Below are 17,831 nucleotides of genomic sequence, written 5' to 3'. Positions count from 1 at the left end.
ATGCAAAGATTATAAACAATTTACAAATGTAAAATCGCAATTTAAAATTTTAAAAAAGAAACTCAATTATTATTTTAAAAATTCAAAATAATTGGTTCTTGATGTTTGATAAAGTTATAGCAAATAAATCTATTTTTTGGTTGTCAGTGTATTTGTTCCAGAAAAAGTGATAGAAAGGGTCGTAATTTAGTTTGAAATAATTTAAGGGGCGTGTTAAACATATCAATATTAAAAATATATGAAGAAAAAACAAATATTTGAACAAGAACAAAAGAGGAGAGAGTGTTGTTCATAGCTAGTGCTACAGACCAGCAGATGGAATAAATATTTATTTCGTGTCACGCAAAAAGTGGCATTAGAATTCATTTTGGAGGGTAGGTTTTATTTTTATTTATTTTTATTTTTTCTCTTACAAACTATAATTAATAATACAAATAATTTGACCTCAATGAGGTTACCCGTGTCGAGGACACTTAACAATATAATTTTAGAAAATATATATTTTTACATTTGAGAATAAACAAAGAAGATTAACTTAATAAACAGAGATAATTAACAAAATGTTCAGACAGTTTTAAACACTACATATTTATGTTTATAATTAATTTATGTACATCTATATTATTTATATTACAAAACGCACAATGAAATAAGAAAAACCTAACATAAGCTTTACACTTGTGGAGCAGTTGGTTCAGTATTGGTTTGGGCGAATGAGACAATCCATTTTACTTCTATCTAGCTCCACTTTAGTGTCCCATCCTTCGTGAGTGGGATTTTTGTCAATTATGATTTCTGAAAAACAAAAGGTAAAGTGTTATTAATAAAAATATATTACAATGGTATAGTAATGCACGTGTGTTATCTGTTCATTAAGTAATTCTACGTCGGGTTTATTTTTTAATCAATTAATTTTGTGAATTTCTAGTTTGTCAAGTTTATGTCCTTTAGGTGCAATACGAATAATTTTTACATTATTTTTTAAATCAAATAAAGATACGAGTCTCCAAGTGGTCGCGAAAGCCACTAAACCGGTCAATGGATATTCTAAATTTGTGGATCACTCGTCTTTTATTTATATAATAAAAGGTTAGTTTGGTTTGCTTTTTCCTTTTAGTTTTGTAGTTTACTGATTTACAGTGCAACGTCACATAGACTAACGGATCATCGTATTTCTTTCATAGCGATAGTTAAACCAAGCATCATTCAATCCCGATAAAACATACAACTCCATCAGGAAAATTCTTATTGATTAACGAAAACATTGATTAATAAACGACACGACTAATTAATTACCTATTTTTTCCCCATACCACGTGGGCGAAGCCGCAGGTAAAAGCTATTAACATTTATAAATAGCATAATTTAGATATAATGCGTCTATTATACACGGTTTTTCAGGGCCAGACCGCAAAACTTCAGTGAAACATTAATCATGGTAAGCTTGAAAAATATCCTAATTTTTTTTTCCAAAACTAATTTGAAAAAAAAACTACTATTTTTTTAATAATTTCAAAATGGAGTTAATCCTTAATCTCTCGGACTAGCAGTCCCTCCACAAACCCCTACTCCTCTCCTACCCAGCCGCTTCCCATGTCCACGTCTAATGCGTATCGCTTCGTTAGGCATTGGTCAAATACGTTTTTATATATTTTCTGAAGCAGAGGGGTAGGAATTTGCGGGAGGGGTGCAGTTGCTGAAGTTTCGCGGTCTGGCCCTGAAAAACTGTATATTTTGTTTGGTATATTAGCAGTAGGTGCTATTGCAATTTCAAATTCAATAAAAAAATAATAAGGATTGGCAAAGCGTTCTATTGTTTTTGGCAGCCTCCGTGGTGTAGTGGTCAAGACACTTGACTCACGCACGGAAGGTTCCGGGTTCGATTCCCGGTGAGAAGACAAAATTAAAAAATGTGATTTTTCTCGAGCCTGGGTGTTCTATGATGTAATTCACCATAGTATTGGGCCTTTTGGCCTGTTGTGGTGCAAAAATAAATAAAATAATAATTATCTTAACTTAGCTCATATTACAACTTGTAATTACAATGATATTTACACTTTTTTAAATTAATATTTTTATTCATAAATTTCATTCAAAGTACTAGTTTTTTGTAAAATTCTAAACATAACTACTTTCACACATCTAGTAAATGTTATCACTGTAACTCTCCAAAAAAGAGACTTAACTCTTGTGCTTGGAGAGTGACTTAACTGTTTTACACGACTTACTTTAATTACACACATATTTATATCACGTATATAAGAGTTAATAATATATATATATATATTTGCAATATTTTGTAAAGATACGTCATGCGTCAGTGGTCTCCTAAGAAAGAAAATAAAAATGTGGTCAAACTGCATTAATTATTAAAAAAGCTGATCTTTTGAGATTTCATGTTATCACTTTTATTTTATTTATTTATTTATTTATTTATTTATTTTTTTATTTATTTATTTATTTATTTATTTATTTGTTTATTTATTTATTTATTTATTTATTTATTTATTTATTTATTTATTTATTTATTTATTTATTTATTTATTTATTTATTTATTTATTTATTTATTTATTTATTTATTTATTTATTTATTTATTTATTTATTTATTTATTTATTTATTTATTTATTTATTTATATACGGCATTTCGGCCATTTACATATATGTGGTATAAAGAGTGCTTAGAAATAAAAATATTAAAAATAAAAAAAATCGAGTATGAAATATTAATATACTCGTACTGTACACATTATTAATTACTTAAAATACATACATATTTTAAAGAAATTATACAATAACAAAATACATTAATCAATCAAATTATAACTATTCCAACCCAATCTTCTGAAGATGATTTGCTCTTTTTGATAAAAATATGTTGGTCACTTTATTTTTTAAGTTAGGCAGAGATAAACTAAATATATCAAAATGTGATGCATATTCATTCCCGGTATTCTGTAATCTAACAATAGGTGAGTTATATTGAGCTACCGTTCGAGAATTTTGACAATAAAATATTGTAGATGTTCTGCTTAATCTAGGTGGTACATAGAATGAAATCAATTTCAGTAGATCAGGGGTATCAAACATTGGTTTTATTATTTTATATAAAGTCATAAGATCGGTCGATGTTCTTCGTTCTTGCAATTTAGTTAATTTAAGAGAGTCTAAAATTTAATTTAACCCCTTTACTGCCACGAATCCCGGTTATGATACATAAGTACAATTCAAAACAAACAAACCATCACGCCGTTTCCTTTCGCATTATAAATATTCTTTTCCGTTCTCTCGCTGTCCATTCGTTCTTCATTTTTTTCTTCATTTTTTTTTTTCATTCTTCATTTTTTTTGCACCACAACAGGCCAGGAGGCCTAATTACAGTGGTGAATTACATCACAGAGCACCCAGGCTTGAGAAAAATCACATTTTAATTTTTGTGTTCTCACCGGGAATCGAACCCGGAACCTTCCGTGCGTGAGTCAAGCGTCTTGACCACTACACCACGGAGGCCGCCTTCTACATGTCCAAACCAGCGCAGAGCTCCTTTCTTGATTTTGTCGATAATGCTTGTCTCAGCCTTACATAATGTACGGATCTCAACATTTGCGCATCTATCGTACATAGTTTTACCACACATTCGACTGAGAGATCGCATTTCGACAGCATTCGGCCTACTTTCATCCCTGTTTTTCCAAGTCCATACTTCGCTCCCATACATCAGAAACGGGACCAGGACTCCGTGCCAATTTTGCCTCTTGTGACAAGCATTTATTTGCCAAGGTCGATTTAAGTGCACCGTTCACTCTGTTCCCGGCACTCACCCTCCTTTCAATATCTTTTTCAGTCATTCCATCCCTAGTGAACATACTTCCCAGATACACAAATTCCTCTACTTGTTTTAGTATAACTCCATTAACAGTGATTTCACATTGAGTCATACTTTCATTTCTTTCAAAAACCATCACATTCGATTTATCGACATTCATCAGCAAATTGCTTCTCTCGCATACATCGTAGCCCTTTGTTACCAATTACCAATTACCTGAATACCTTAGTACAATTCAGCGGTATATAAATTTCCTATGGCGTTTTCTTACATTGTAACGACGATACAATATAATGTTTTGTTATGTATAAATAATAAATAAATAATGTAATAATAATTAATAAATTAAAATTAAATGTTAACAAAACTAAATATATGAATAAGGGAAACAAAAGAATAGAAATTACACCATCAATTGTAATAGAAAATGAAAAACTTAATGAAGTCACTGAAATTAAATATTTAGGTGTAATGTTGGATTCAAAACTTACATTTCACCAAAACGCTAAGATGGTAATAAATAAGATTGCAAAAAAAATATCAATTTTGGGAAGGATCAGAAGATTTATTGATAAGGACTCTTGCAAAACTATTTACAAAGCAATTATTGAACCACACGTTAACTACTGTAGTAGCATTTTATTTTTATCAAACAAAGAAAACATAGATAAACTAAAGCTAGGGTTTCCTAGGACAGCGGTGTCCGTATCTTAACGGCCGTAGTGAACGGTGATGCGGTGGACAGCCGTCGTAGTGGTGACTAGAGAGTGGTTTTATTTTTTAACGGTGTTATCAACACCATTTTTATAGGAAACCACTCTCTAGTCACCATTACGACGGCTGTCAATCGCATTAATGTTCACTACGGCCGTTAAAATACGGGCACCGCTGTCCTAGGAAACCCGAGCTTAACTGTATTACAAAATAAAGCCTTTAGAATCATTTTGAAAAAAAACAGGTACACGAGGGTAAAGTCGATGGTAAATGAAATGAAATTATTAACATATAAACAAAGAATATTTTACAATGCAATGATATTTGTTCATAAAATTATAAACTCTAATAAAAAAACAGAATTTTGGAAAAAAATTGATCGGAACCAGCATGAACACGATCACAATACTAGAGAAAAGAACAAAATTAGACTTCCATTTAGGAAAAAGGCAAAGTCACAAAATTAAATTTTATTTTAAGCAATTAAAAAGTATTACGAAATGGAAAAAAATATTTATGAAGAAAAAAACATATCAAAATTTAAAATAATGGTCAAGACATATGTGATAAACAATTTATAAATTAAATATATTTGCAATGTTATTATTAGAACACACATAACAATATGTATGATATGTGTGCCTTACTTTAAGATTTAAATAAAATAAAAAATAACCGGCCATGACAAAACATTGTTATTCCGTCACAAGTCCACACAAGTGTCTGAGAGTGCTTTTCCCGCCAAATTAAAGTGCCTGGTCTGGTCGGCAGGGGGTAGGATACACACTTGATACTAGTTGAATACAAACACGCGTGAAAAAACGTGTTTGTTGTCTCTGTTTATTTTGCACGCATCTCCGTGACCGCGAGGATGAAGAATACAGTTGCACGTGCCTAAAATAGAACCAGAACTCTAGACGAGCGTTGTTGTCTGGTTTCAGTGGCCACTTTAAGCTGTGCAACATTCACCATGTTTAAACATTCATATTTCTTCAATTCTTTCATATGTTGATGTTTAAAGAGCTCTTTAACTTCACAAACATCAACAGATGAAAGAATTGAAGGCATGAGAGGGAAAAAGTTTTCGAGAAGGAAATATGGAAGTCTAGGCATTTACAGGGCTTATGACCTGTTATTGGCTGGTTTAAGTGGCCACTTTACACACTGTGTAACATTCACCATTCTGCCCATGTTTGAACATCCACATTTCCTCAACTCTTCCATCTGTTGACTTTTGTGAAGTAAAAGAGCTGAAACCTTTATCACGTGGGTGAGATTCATCCGGCTGAACCAAATCACCTACTAGGCAACGCCTGGAAACTATTTTCCAATTTCCATACTTCTTTTTACTTTTTACTTTACTTCACAAAAGTCAACAGATGGAAGAGTTGAGGAAATGTGGATGTTCAAATATGGGCAGAATGGAGAATGTTACACAGTGTGTAAAGTGGCCACTTGAACCAGCCATTAACAGGTCATAAGCCCTGTAGATGTCTAGACTTCTAAATTACCTCCTCTTAAATGTTCTTCATCTCTGTTGTAATTTATTTATTTATTTATTAATTACATTATACATACATTTGTTAAGGACAGAGACACAGTTTAAAGCGACGCAATCAGGAACGACCCATGTCTGTGAACTTGCTCCCACTCGCTAGAAAATCCGTGTTGAGTTGGGGCACTTGTAGTGCATTCATAACCATACATTTACACACATATATACATATACGTGTAAAATGTTATTATATTAAGTGTTAAAATTAATTGATAATTGAATTGAATCGAATATAAGTTGTGCCCTTGTTTTTCTTCAAATGAAGCGAACAAAAGAACACAATTTTAAAAAAATGCCAATAACAATCTTTGAAGGTACTGGACATGAGACTTTTTTTTTTAAAGAGTCGCTAACCCATTTCTGGTCATGCATTTACAAGAGGTAATTCCAGCAGACTGCTCATAAGAGGTTTTCCTGTAATTTGAATTATGTAATACCAAAAACACATACTTCGCTCAGAGAAATTTCTCTTTTGTGCCCCTCGAGTGTTCAATGTCCTGGGTGAACATATTAAGTTATCTGAAACGAAGGGCATTTTCAGGAGAAATGTACAAGTTTGGATAGTGTCTAAGGGAAGAGACTATTGCAGGAGACATTGCATAGATTTATATACTATTAAGCGTGTTGTCCGGACGTTAATTAAAATTTATATTTACGTAATTATGTTTATTTTTAGAATCCTTTAATAGCGTGCAAGCTTCCACTTTCCACTATGGTGCATTCCAACTCAAAACAGGGATTTTAGCCTCATATAGGAGTACGTCATTATTATTTTAAAATATGTACCTTTGTATAAAAAAAAGACAAAAATAAATATTATCGTTTATTAGTTTAAAACTAACTAGCCAATAATTCATAACATCTTCACTTTCCACTGCACAAAAATCGAAATTAGCTTTGGCAGCTTTATTTCCTCGGTTGAATGCGAACAGAATGAGGTGTCAAAAATGCTCACTTTCGTCCACTTAACATTCTATTTTGAAGGCTTTTAATAAAAAAAAAACAATAAATATGACCTAAAAGCAAACACAAAATCTTGTAGAACAAAAAAAAAGTTTTGAATGACGTGTATAAATTAGAAATGCCTCTACCATTTTACCATACAACTTATGTTAACAGCTAATAAAACACATATTACAACAGATGTGAAGAACATTTCACAGATAGGAATATAGAAGTCTGGGCAACTACTGGGCTTATGACCAGTCATTGGCTGGTTTAAGTGGCCACTTAACTCAATGTGTAACATTCGCCATTCTGTTTGTATTTGGATATCAATATTCTTTTGAATATAACCACTTAAACCAGCCAATGACAGGTCATAAGCCCTGTGGATACATGGACTTGTATATTCCCTTCTGTAAAATGTTCTTCATGTCTGTTGTAATATGTTAATATTAACAGCTCCTTATGGAGTTGAATCCAGTATTTGTTTACAAAAATTTGGAAAAACTCAAAACATTATTGACCTCGTAAAAGAGTTGATAGTTTAATCATATGTGTTTATTACAATATTAGAGTTTATCCAAATGTTTGTAGACAAAAGACTGGATTTTACCCCTTCGGGAGTCATTAAGAAATGATAAAAGTGATGGAGAATACCTTAAAGAAGGCAATTTCAATTTTAACTTTTTAATTTTAATTCTTAATTTTAACTTTCAATTTAAACTTTTAACTTAATTTTAATTTAAACTTTTCATTTTCATTTTAACTTTTAATTTTAATAATTTGATTTCAACTCTTAATTTATACTTACCTACATCTTCTACCTGCATCGAATAATTTATTGTTACTTGTGATTTTTTTTTTACAATTAAATTGAAATGTTCATGGAAGCAGAGAGAGAGGGAGGAAAGTAGAGTAGCTATACAATGTCTTCTCCTTTATACGAACTTTTTATGGAATATTTTTATTTTTACTTTTTTAGAATTAAATTATTTTTCCCCTCTCCTCCTGCATTCATTAGTGTGAAATCTGTAATTGGTCTTACTTTTTAAAATTGTTCTTTTGTACCTTGTTGTTTATATAAAGACTGTATGATTTCATTAATAAATAAAAATAAAAAATAAAAAAATATCAAAGAAAGCAGTTACACAGTGTGTAAAACGTGATAAAGGTTTAAGCCCTTTTACTTCGCAAAAGTCGACAGATGGAAGAGTTGAGGAAATGTGGATGTTCAAACATAGGCAGAATGGTAAATGTTACACAGTGTGTAAAGTGGCCACTTAAACCAGCCAATGACAGGTCATAAGCCCTGTAAATACCTAGACTTCCATATTCCCTTCTCAAAAATTTTTTCCCTCTTTGTTGAAATAAATTTAAATGTAAAATGGCCACTCAAACCAGCCAATGACAGGACATAAGCCCCGTAAATGCCTAGACTTCCATATTCCCTTCTTTAAGGTATTTTCCATCCCTGTTGTTATTTGTTAATATGTGTTTATGTTTACCATCATAGTTTGTAGAATATACTTTTATGCTATAAAAATATACATAAAACTCTTCAATATGTTTATTTTTTTGTCATTTTCCGACAAAACGCTTTTTCATCATTTAAAACGTAAACGTCTCTTGTCATTTAATCTTGCGCACGTAATGATATGCGGCTCGCAAAGGGTTAACTCCCCTCCCCTTACTTACCACGGAGAAGGGTGACCATATTCCCCAAACTTACGATCCTCAAACTTTAAACAGACTTTGGTAAGGTAGTGATATATTTTCTTATACGCAAATTGTAATTATCCGCAAATTGTAATGCCGTATTAAATAGACTTCATGAACTCGGCAATAGTTATTCCCACGTATCTGATATATTTAGTGTAGCGTATTGTTCCTATAGAACAAACCTTCTGAACTTTTTCAAAGATGGAGAATGGTAATTATATTTATTTATTCATGCATTTCATAATACATACAGTTTTTTGTTCACTTTGCCCAGCTGTATGAAACAGTACTTGTGATTTTCTTGTTGTATTACTATAGAATGTTTTATTATTTAAACTTTCTACTGAATATGCTGTGTAATTTTTAGGTTATTTTTTTAAATATAAATCTTATATGATTTTAAAGTTTAATTTTTTTTTTATAAATCTTGGGTTTAAGGAAATTTATGTTTTTTTGAAAAAAAAATATTGAAGCCAAATATCTTAGTATTATAAATGTTTGTAAAAGGCAGATTTGCCTTTTATGTTAATAAAATATGAATAAATTAAATTTATAAAATAACAATTAATTAAATTTAATTATTATAAATTCTTTTATGTTTTTGGAATACGCCTCTCAGATATGGAATCCCCAGTATGCCATGTATATAAGTAGAATAGAAAATATTCAAAACAAATTTATTAAGTACCTTAAATACAAAACCGGTATTTCTTATGTATCTTCTCTCACTGCCTCCACCTTCCATGGAATCATTTCTCTACAATACCGAAGAGTGTGTGCGGACCAACAACTGCTTTACAAAAATATGACAGGAATGGTTGACTGTACAGAGCTGCTTGGTTTAATAACAATACATGTGCCAGCCAGGATTTGTAGACGGTACCACCTGTTTCATGTACCAACAAGTAAAACATCGTATGTTAAAAATGCTTTTTTTCGTAGGACTTTTTCAATGTACAATACAAAATTTAAAAATATAGATTATACAAACATCACTCTGTCAGATTTAAAATTTAAACTAAAAATGTATTTTGTAACTTAGTAGACATTATAATAATAAATATGTACATCTCCCCTCCCCTCTTTATTCTCTCTTTTCTTGTCCTTATCCCGCCCAATTTACAGTAACTTAATGTTCTTAAAATAAATATAAAAAAATCTTTGATTATTGAGTACATGAAAATAAAATTTTTATATGTATAAATTGTATGTATTTATTTGATATGTAATATATTTTCTTTACTAACTTTGTATACTATGTGGAAATCTGTTATTAGTTCAGAGTTTATACACTATATCTGTTTGTTTACTAAAAATATGTATGTAGAACGGTTGATTTCCCAAATAAAATAAATAAAATTAAATAAAATAAAAATAAAAAATATATTCAGATACATTTCTGCATACCTAACTCAAAACCGCCCGTTTTGGACTTGTGCCATTATTATCGCTTAAGGGTGACATGAAAAAAAAAATTGTTTCATTGAGTGTCTCACAGTTTAGGAATTTTAGCCCTATACCCTATTCCTATTGGAATAGGATTATATTTGCGTAATGACGTGTCTCAGAATATCGCACTTACTCTACGAGGCGAAAATATCACATGAATAAAATTATGGCTCTTGTAAGGGTGAAGCGGTTTGACGTATATGTGTTTTTTTTATATCCACTAAAGATTTATCGAAATTCCGTTATCGTGGCCCTCCATAGTATTAAAAATATATTTTTCAAATTCATTTGCTTCATTTTTATTATTTTCAAATCTTTCTAGGCTAGTACTGATTTTAACCTCAACAAATACGGATAATTTATTTAAGATAGGAACGTGGGTTTTCAAATTTAGACAGATTCGTAAATTTGTAAATGTTACTTGTGTTGTCACGTGAACTAGCTTACGTTTATGTCATTATTGTACTATTTTTACAGTTACAGTGTAATTTATCTTTTTCTTCTTTATAGCGTCACGTCTAATCACGACGAAAGTCCAATAGAGAATAAAGGCAAGAAAGGCAACCCATGAATCGAAATGCCTTATGTTACGCGCTTATAACGTATTTTTATATGTAATTCTACGTCATTACAAACATATGGTATTTGTTTTTCCTATGAATATTGCGTCGTGTAATACGCAAATTGGATAAAATCTGTAGTCAAATTAAAAAAAAAAAATGTTCCATTTTTAAACACTACAGTAAGTACTGTAAACTGTCAACTTCCAACTGTCAAGGCATATTGTTGTTGCTTGCGTCACATTATTTATCCTCAGTATCATTTGCTCCACTGCGATTTTCCACTAAACGTTTGCCTTTCTTTTCCAGAAATACTGATTTTCAATAAGGTTTTCGATCCATGTTTTTTTTACAGATATTGTGTGATTTTTGTTTGTATTTTTGCAAGTTTTTAGTATTCCCATCGTCACAAAATAGCTCGTTTTGTCAAAACAATTGAAAATGCTCGTTATCTGTCATAAAATATTTAAGTGCTGCGTTTATATCTGTAGCTTAGATCTATAAGGGGCAACGTTGTAAATCATAATATTACAGAAGATTAATTAATTAGTTATTTTGCGTAGTTATACTGATCTGTTTGACGTCTTTGATAACAAGAATTAATAAAATATGTCGCGGACTTACGGATTTAATTTCGGGTTAAAGTAATTTTGGTGATTTTTTAAAGTCTGGCTGACCACACAACCTAACGTGTGCATTTTGCAGAAAACAGTCGGATCTAATATTTAATTAAAACTCATTTGAATGAATGAGGTAACATTGTGTATTGGAACATTTTTTTTTGCTACAGATATGTTTTAATCATGAATTAATAAAAAAATTAATTTACCTATTTATTCACCTAATTTATTTAAGAGAACTAGATTTCTGGAGACATTAATCGTCTCATCAGCATTTTTACCGCAAGATTTTTCTTGTGCTGTGGATGTTTTCTGCAAATTGAGAAATGCCGTTTATGCGATCAACTCTATTTTCAGAAGGTGATTATTACAGTTTTTTTTATGAAAGCGGCCTGGAAAAACATAGAATTGACCTAACTGCGCCCGATAACACCAAGTATAGAATTTTTCCCAAATTGTGAACTGGCTGCTTTTTGCATAACTACGTTAAATTATTTTATGCAAAAAATGCGAGTGAAATATTAAACTTGAATATTAATAAATTCAAAAAGGAAATTAGCGGCAGCATGCCGGCATTATTTTTTTTAACATTTTTGTTATTTTTCTTATAATATTAATTCATTTTTATTTTTTACTACTTTTATGTAAAATGCATGTCTGTCTTTATATTTAAAAATGCAATTCTGTTCTGTACACTGCAATACATGTATAAATTATATGTTTAGAAAAACCATAAATTTTATACTAAAATGTAAAGATGATTGTCTTCGTATTTTTAATTTAATTTTTCTTCTAGAAACCATTTTATTTTTTGCTACTTCTGGGTAAACTACATGTTTGTCTTTATTTGTATATATGGATGTAAAACATGTAAAAGCCTACAAGGCGTTTAAATAAATAAATTATCGTTGTACGTAAGTAATGTAAGTAACCACTTTTTTTAAAAATTTTATTTTAAATTTACAAGGGCATATATTATGCACATACATATATTTTTTTCAACAATATTTTGAGTTTGTCCAAATTTTTGTAGACAATGACTGGATTCAACTCCCGGAGGAGCTGTTCAAATTAACATATTACTACAGAGATGAAGAACATTTTCAGGCGTTGCCTAGTATGTAGGTGAAATAATTCAATTCGATGAATCTCACCCGCATAATTAAAGGTTTCAGCTCTTCAACTTCACAAACATCAACAGACAAAAAAATTGAAGGAATAAAGATGTTCAAATATGGGCAGAATGGTGAATGTTACGCAGTGTGTAATGTGGCCACTTAAACCAGCCATTGCCAGGTCCTTCTCTTAAATGTTCTTCATCTCTGTTGTAATATGTACATGTATATTTTTTTAAATGTCGATTCTCCTGTAATAAAACTAATGACACACTATGTACATTGTTTATTAAAAGTTTGAAATCATTTTTAGTCTAGTATTAAGTATCCATTATATTATAACTGTATCATTGTGTACATGACTGGAGATATGAATATTTTTTTTTTTAAAAGCATAAGATTTTACTCAAGATCTTATACCATTTTCCAATGCATATAATACAAGATTATTTCGATGTTTAAGTTACACTATTGTTTCCAGCTAATTTTTCTAATAATATGACAAATTTCAAAATATTTTCGGTTTTGACTTTCTGCGGTTTTATTTTATTTAGCTTCTGTCAAATAAAACATTTGTGTCAGTAATGAATCACTGTTCGTGCCATCGCTAATAAATAATGTATTTTATCAATTCAATCCTTTTACTTAATAAAAAAAACACCCCGCAGAAAGGGGAATTCTATCAAATATGTTGGCTTATGAAATATTCATAAAGAAAAATACATTTTTGCGAGGGCTGAAAATAATACAATGAGGGAATATTATAAATTGTAAATTTTACGGAAATTTTGCAATTCAATTTTGATATATTTTTTACAAAAGCTCCCCTTAGCAAAGAGCTTAAAAACTTAAGTTAAAAACAAATTTCAAAACATGTAGTTCCTATTTTAAAATTAATTTTGACACAATGAGGAACTTCAGCCCTACGGAAAATTCGATACAAAATATGTTTTCTTGCGCGCGGTAAAAATTAAAGCATTAAATTGTACCGCGAAGTGTCTTGAAAATGAGCGATATTTGAATTATAAAAAATAATAAAAACGAACTACTTTGAACGACGTCACTGGTTCGTATGAATCAACCAATGAAAAGAGAGCTGTGAAAGATATCCGGTTTGCTAACCGCAAACGGACCAATCGGCAGAACTGACAGAGACTTAAGCTAGGGTTTCCTAGGACAGCGGTGCCCGTATTTTAACGGCCGTAGTGAACGGTGATGCAGTGGACAGCCATCGTAAAAGTGATTAGAGAGTGGTTTCCTAGGAAAACGGTGTTAAATGGTGTTGATAACACCGTTTTCCTAGAAAACCACACTCTAGTCACCTCTACGACGGCTGTCCACTGCATCATCGTTCACTACGGCCGTTAAAATACGGGCACCGCTGTCCTAGGAAACCCTAGCTTAAGCGGAAGAGAACCTCTAAAGTTACACGCGGAGTTATTTCAGAAAAAATAAACTTTAAATTTATTTTATAGTATACGAACAAAAAAAATCCACTCAGCTTCCTCGTTCTAGTGAATTTTAATTTCGAAAATTGGTCTTTGGGTTAAATTATTTATTATACTTGCTGTAATTTATTACCATCTTCGTGTCCGGCGAATGTGTAATGCAGTTCAGTGTGTGGAATTATAATCAGAATGGACGAGTGTTTTTGATTCCCGGTATCCCAGCTGTGAACAAATACTTATATCATCATCATTCCTTTTCCGCACCTAATGGTGCATAGGGCACTCACTGCATTGGCGCACCAATCGTAGCGTATCTTGATCATTATTGTTGAAATATTCTACTGTGAAAATAAAATAAATATTAAATTAAATATTTAGGTGTAATGTTGGATTCAAAACTTACATTTCACCAAAACGCTAAGATGGTAATAAATAAGATTGCAAAAAAAATATCAATTTTGGGAAGGATCAGAAGATTTATTGATAAGGACTCCTGCAAAACTATTTACAAAGCAATTATTGAACCACACGTTAACTACTGTAGTAGCATTTTTTTTTATCAAACAAAGAAAACATAGATAAACTAACTGTATTACAAAATAAAGCCTTTAGAATCATTTTGAAAAAAAACAGATATACGAGGGTAAAGTCGATGGTAAATGAAATGAAATTATTAACATATTAACAAAGAATATTTTACAATACAATGATATTTGTTCATAAAATTATAAACTCTAATAAAAAAACAGAATTTTGGAAAAAAATTGATCGGAACCAGCATGAACACGATCACAATACTAGAGAAAAGAACAAAATTAGACTTCCATTTAGGAAAAAGGCAAAGTCACAAAATTCAATTTTATTTAAAGCAATTAAAAAGTATTACGAAATGGAAAAAAATATTTATGAAGAAAAAAACATATCAAAATTTAAAATAATGGTCAAGACATATGTGATAAACAATTTGTAAATTAAATATATTTTCAATGTTATTATTAGAACACACATGACAATATGTATGATATGTGTGCCCTACTTTAAGATTTAAATAAATAAATAAAAAACACCTATTTAAATTAATATTTCATATCAACCATGTCAGGAATCGAACCCGAGACCTCTTGCATGGTAGGCGCTGACCATTACACCACGAGGCCGACAAATACTTATATATTGGGTGTTAACTTAAGTTGTCCGTTTTTTTTAAATTTTAAAATGAGTACCAAAAGTAAAACAAGATATTCGAAAGAATGACATTCCATTTTGAAAGCATGTAATCAAATTTACTAAAATATGTAAATAAAAGTTATTAAATATTTTTGTGTTACTACCGACTTTTCTATGTCTACCGGTTTCGAGACATACTTGTACGTATGTTGGTTTAATTAATGTCTCGACGAAGAGACGGTAACGTCTCGAAACTGGTAGATCTTGAAAAGTCAGTAAGTGGAAATATACAAATATTTAATAACATTTAGTAAAATGTGTGATCACAAAATGCTTTTAATATAAATAGTAAAATATGTGACTTAAATGTAAATACAATACATTGTAAAACAGACAATTTTCTTTCAAATAAAATTACAAATGACGAAAAAAAATATAAACATTTGCAACAATATTATTCATACTAATTTTATAAATGCGAGAGTGGATTTATTTGATTGTTTGTATTTTCTTCACGTTGCGACGGAGAAACCGATCAACGTGATTTTTTGCATGGAGATAGCTGTGTTATAGGCTATTTTTTATACCGGCGAAAATTCCATTCCGGGAAAACTTTCTTTTTAAATGGAAAAATGAATAAATATTAATACATAATAATTTATTAACGGACATTGTCTATATAGGTATACAATTTATAGGGTTAAAATATTACAATAAAAGAAAAGTTTAAAACATTAAAATAAAAAGAAAAAAAGCATTTACAAACAAAAGGGACATCAAGACAAAATCTGGACTATTTATTTAGTGCTCGTTTAAATCGTTGTAAACTTAAACCAAAAAAGTCCAGATCTTGTCTTGAGTTAACAATACGACAAAGGCGGGTCATTGGAAAATTAAGGCCATAGTTTGTTCTATGCTGATCGATGAACAGTACTTCATTGTTTCTCAATCTACGAATCGGAATATTGAATTTTACTTGTCCCAGTAATGATGGAACATCGATTATACCATTTAGTATGCCGAACATATATACGGAGTCAAATAGTTCAACGTTTTTGTAGACTTGAAATACTCCATTGACTCTAAATCAGTATAAGAATAATTACCTCTCTCTAGTCCAAGCATCCACGATACTTTTCGAAGCAACCGATGTTGGACTGATTCAATGTGATTTATGCGATTGTGATAGAATGGAGACCATACCACGGAGGCATATTTTAGAAGAGGGTGAACAATTGAGCAATAAAGAGTATAATAATGGTATATAATAGACTCTAGAGACTAACGGATCGTAGTATATTTGCAAAGCAATTTTCGAAGGACTGGCACTATTGCCGGTTCTTCGAATATTCGCATCGACTATTGCATCTTTATGCAGGCTACTTTTTATTCTGAAACAATATGTTGTTCTATAGGAAAAAATAAAATTTAAGATGTTTTTTTCTGGGTTATTATGCCGTGGGTCGTTGTACTATTTACCGAAGTTTCGAATCACATTACAGCGTCCATCATCGGGGTTGATATTATTTGTGTAGATATATGTGTAACCTTAAATACAAAGGATTTCTCCGTGTCGCAGTCATTGCTATCTACATCTTGTCAATTTGAAATCTGTGCTGCTTCACAGTCTACGCTTTTGTAATTTTTTATCACTGGGTACCAGGAGGATTTTAAACGCATCCCATCATTTATGTTTATATCATTGGGATGTTTATATATCTCGATCGCCTCTTTTACTAATCTAGTAACCGGACGTCGGTAAATAGTACGAACGACACATGGTATAATAACCCAGAAAATCTCTTAATGTTCCTTCGCTCAGACTCAGAAATAATGAAATTCCGTTCCTCGGTCATCAAAAGACTACTTATGGTTTCCATGCGCCTCTACCGAGAATGATTAGATTTGTAAATAAAAATCAAGATCTAAATTATTTAGATTGTAAATTGAGTTTTTTTACAAATAATAGACTGAAGAAATATTCCAAATAAATTGACTGTATATTTGTAGAATTAACCGGGATTCTATAATGCCTGTTTAATATATCAACTTGTCTTTGCTTTTCTTTGTTGTATAGCTTCTAATATTTGTTACTGTATTATTGTTATTCGTTGTATGATTTGTTAAAATTGGACATTGTCCGTAAATTTGTTAAATAAATCAATAAAAACATATAGTGCATCTGAACGCCCATGAAAATCTTAGAAGTTTAAAAGTGATTATTGTTAAACAATAAAACCAATAAATCAACTAAATACCACCTAATACCGCGTGATAATAATTAATCAAAATACTGTATAAATATAAACATAAGTGATTATAATTTAATATGAAATATTTCAATTTGTTGCAACAGAGATGAATTTTTGAGAAAAGACTATGGAAGTCTAGGCATTTACAGGGAATATAACCTGTCATTTGCTGGTTTAAGTAGCCACTTTACACACTGTGTAATATTCACCATTCTACCTATGTTTGAATATCAATATTGGAAAATCGTCTTCAGCCGTTGCCTATTAATTAATGAAGGTAAAAACATGCACAGAAAATATAAAAGGAAAAATAATGAAACCCACTAAACCGCGAAACCGGCTTGTCAGCAGAACTGTAGGTGAATAGGTATAGCTGGAAGAATCTCACCCACATGATAAAGGTTTTTGCTCTTTTACTTCACAAAAGTGATCAGATGAAAGAGTTGATAAAATGCGGATGT

General features: G+C 30.8%; 1 protein-coding gene across 3 annotated transcripts in view; it reads left to right on the top strand.

Annotated features, from left to right (window-relative positions):
- LOC148282536 (uncharacterized) overlaps positions 1-17,831 on the top strand; it is a 359,774-nt gene that overhangs the window by 302,314 nt on the left and 39,629 nt on the right. The window lies entirely within an intron of this gene.

Source organism: Micrasema longulum, unplaced genomic scaffold (assembly GCF_059751315.1).
Source record: "Micrasema longulum isolate JH-2025_06_02 unplaced genomic scaffold, ASM5975131v1 h1tg000319l, whole genome shotgun sequence".
Classification (NCBI taxonomy): Eukaryota; Metazoa; Arthropoda; class Insecta; order Trichoptera; family Brachycentridae; genus Micrasema; species Micrasema longulum.
This window is presented reverse-complemented; position numbering and strand designations above follow the sequence as displayed.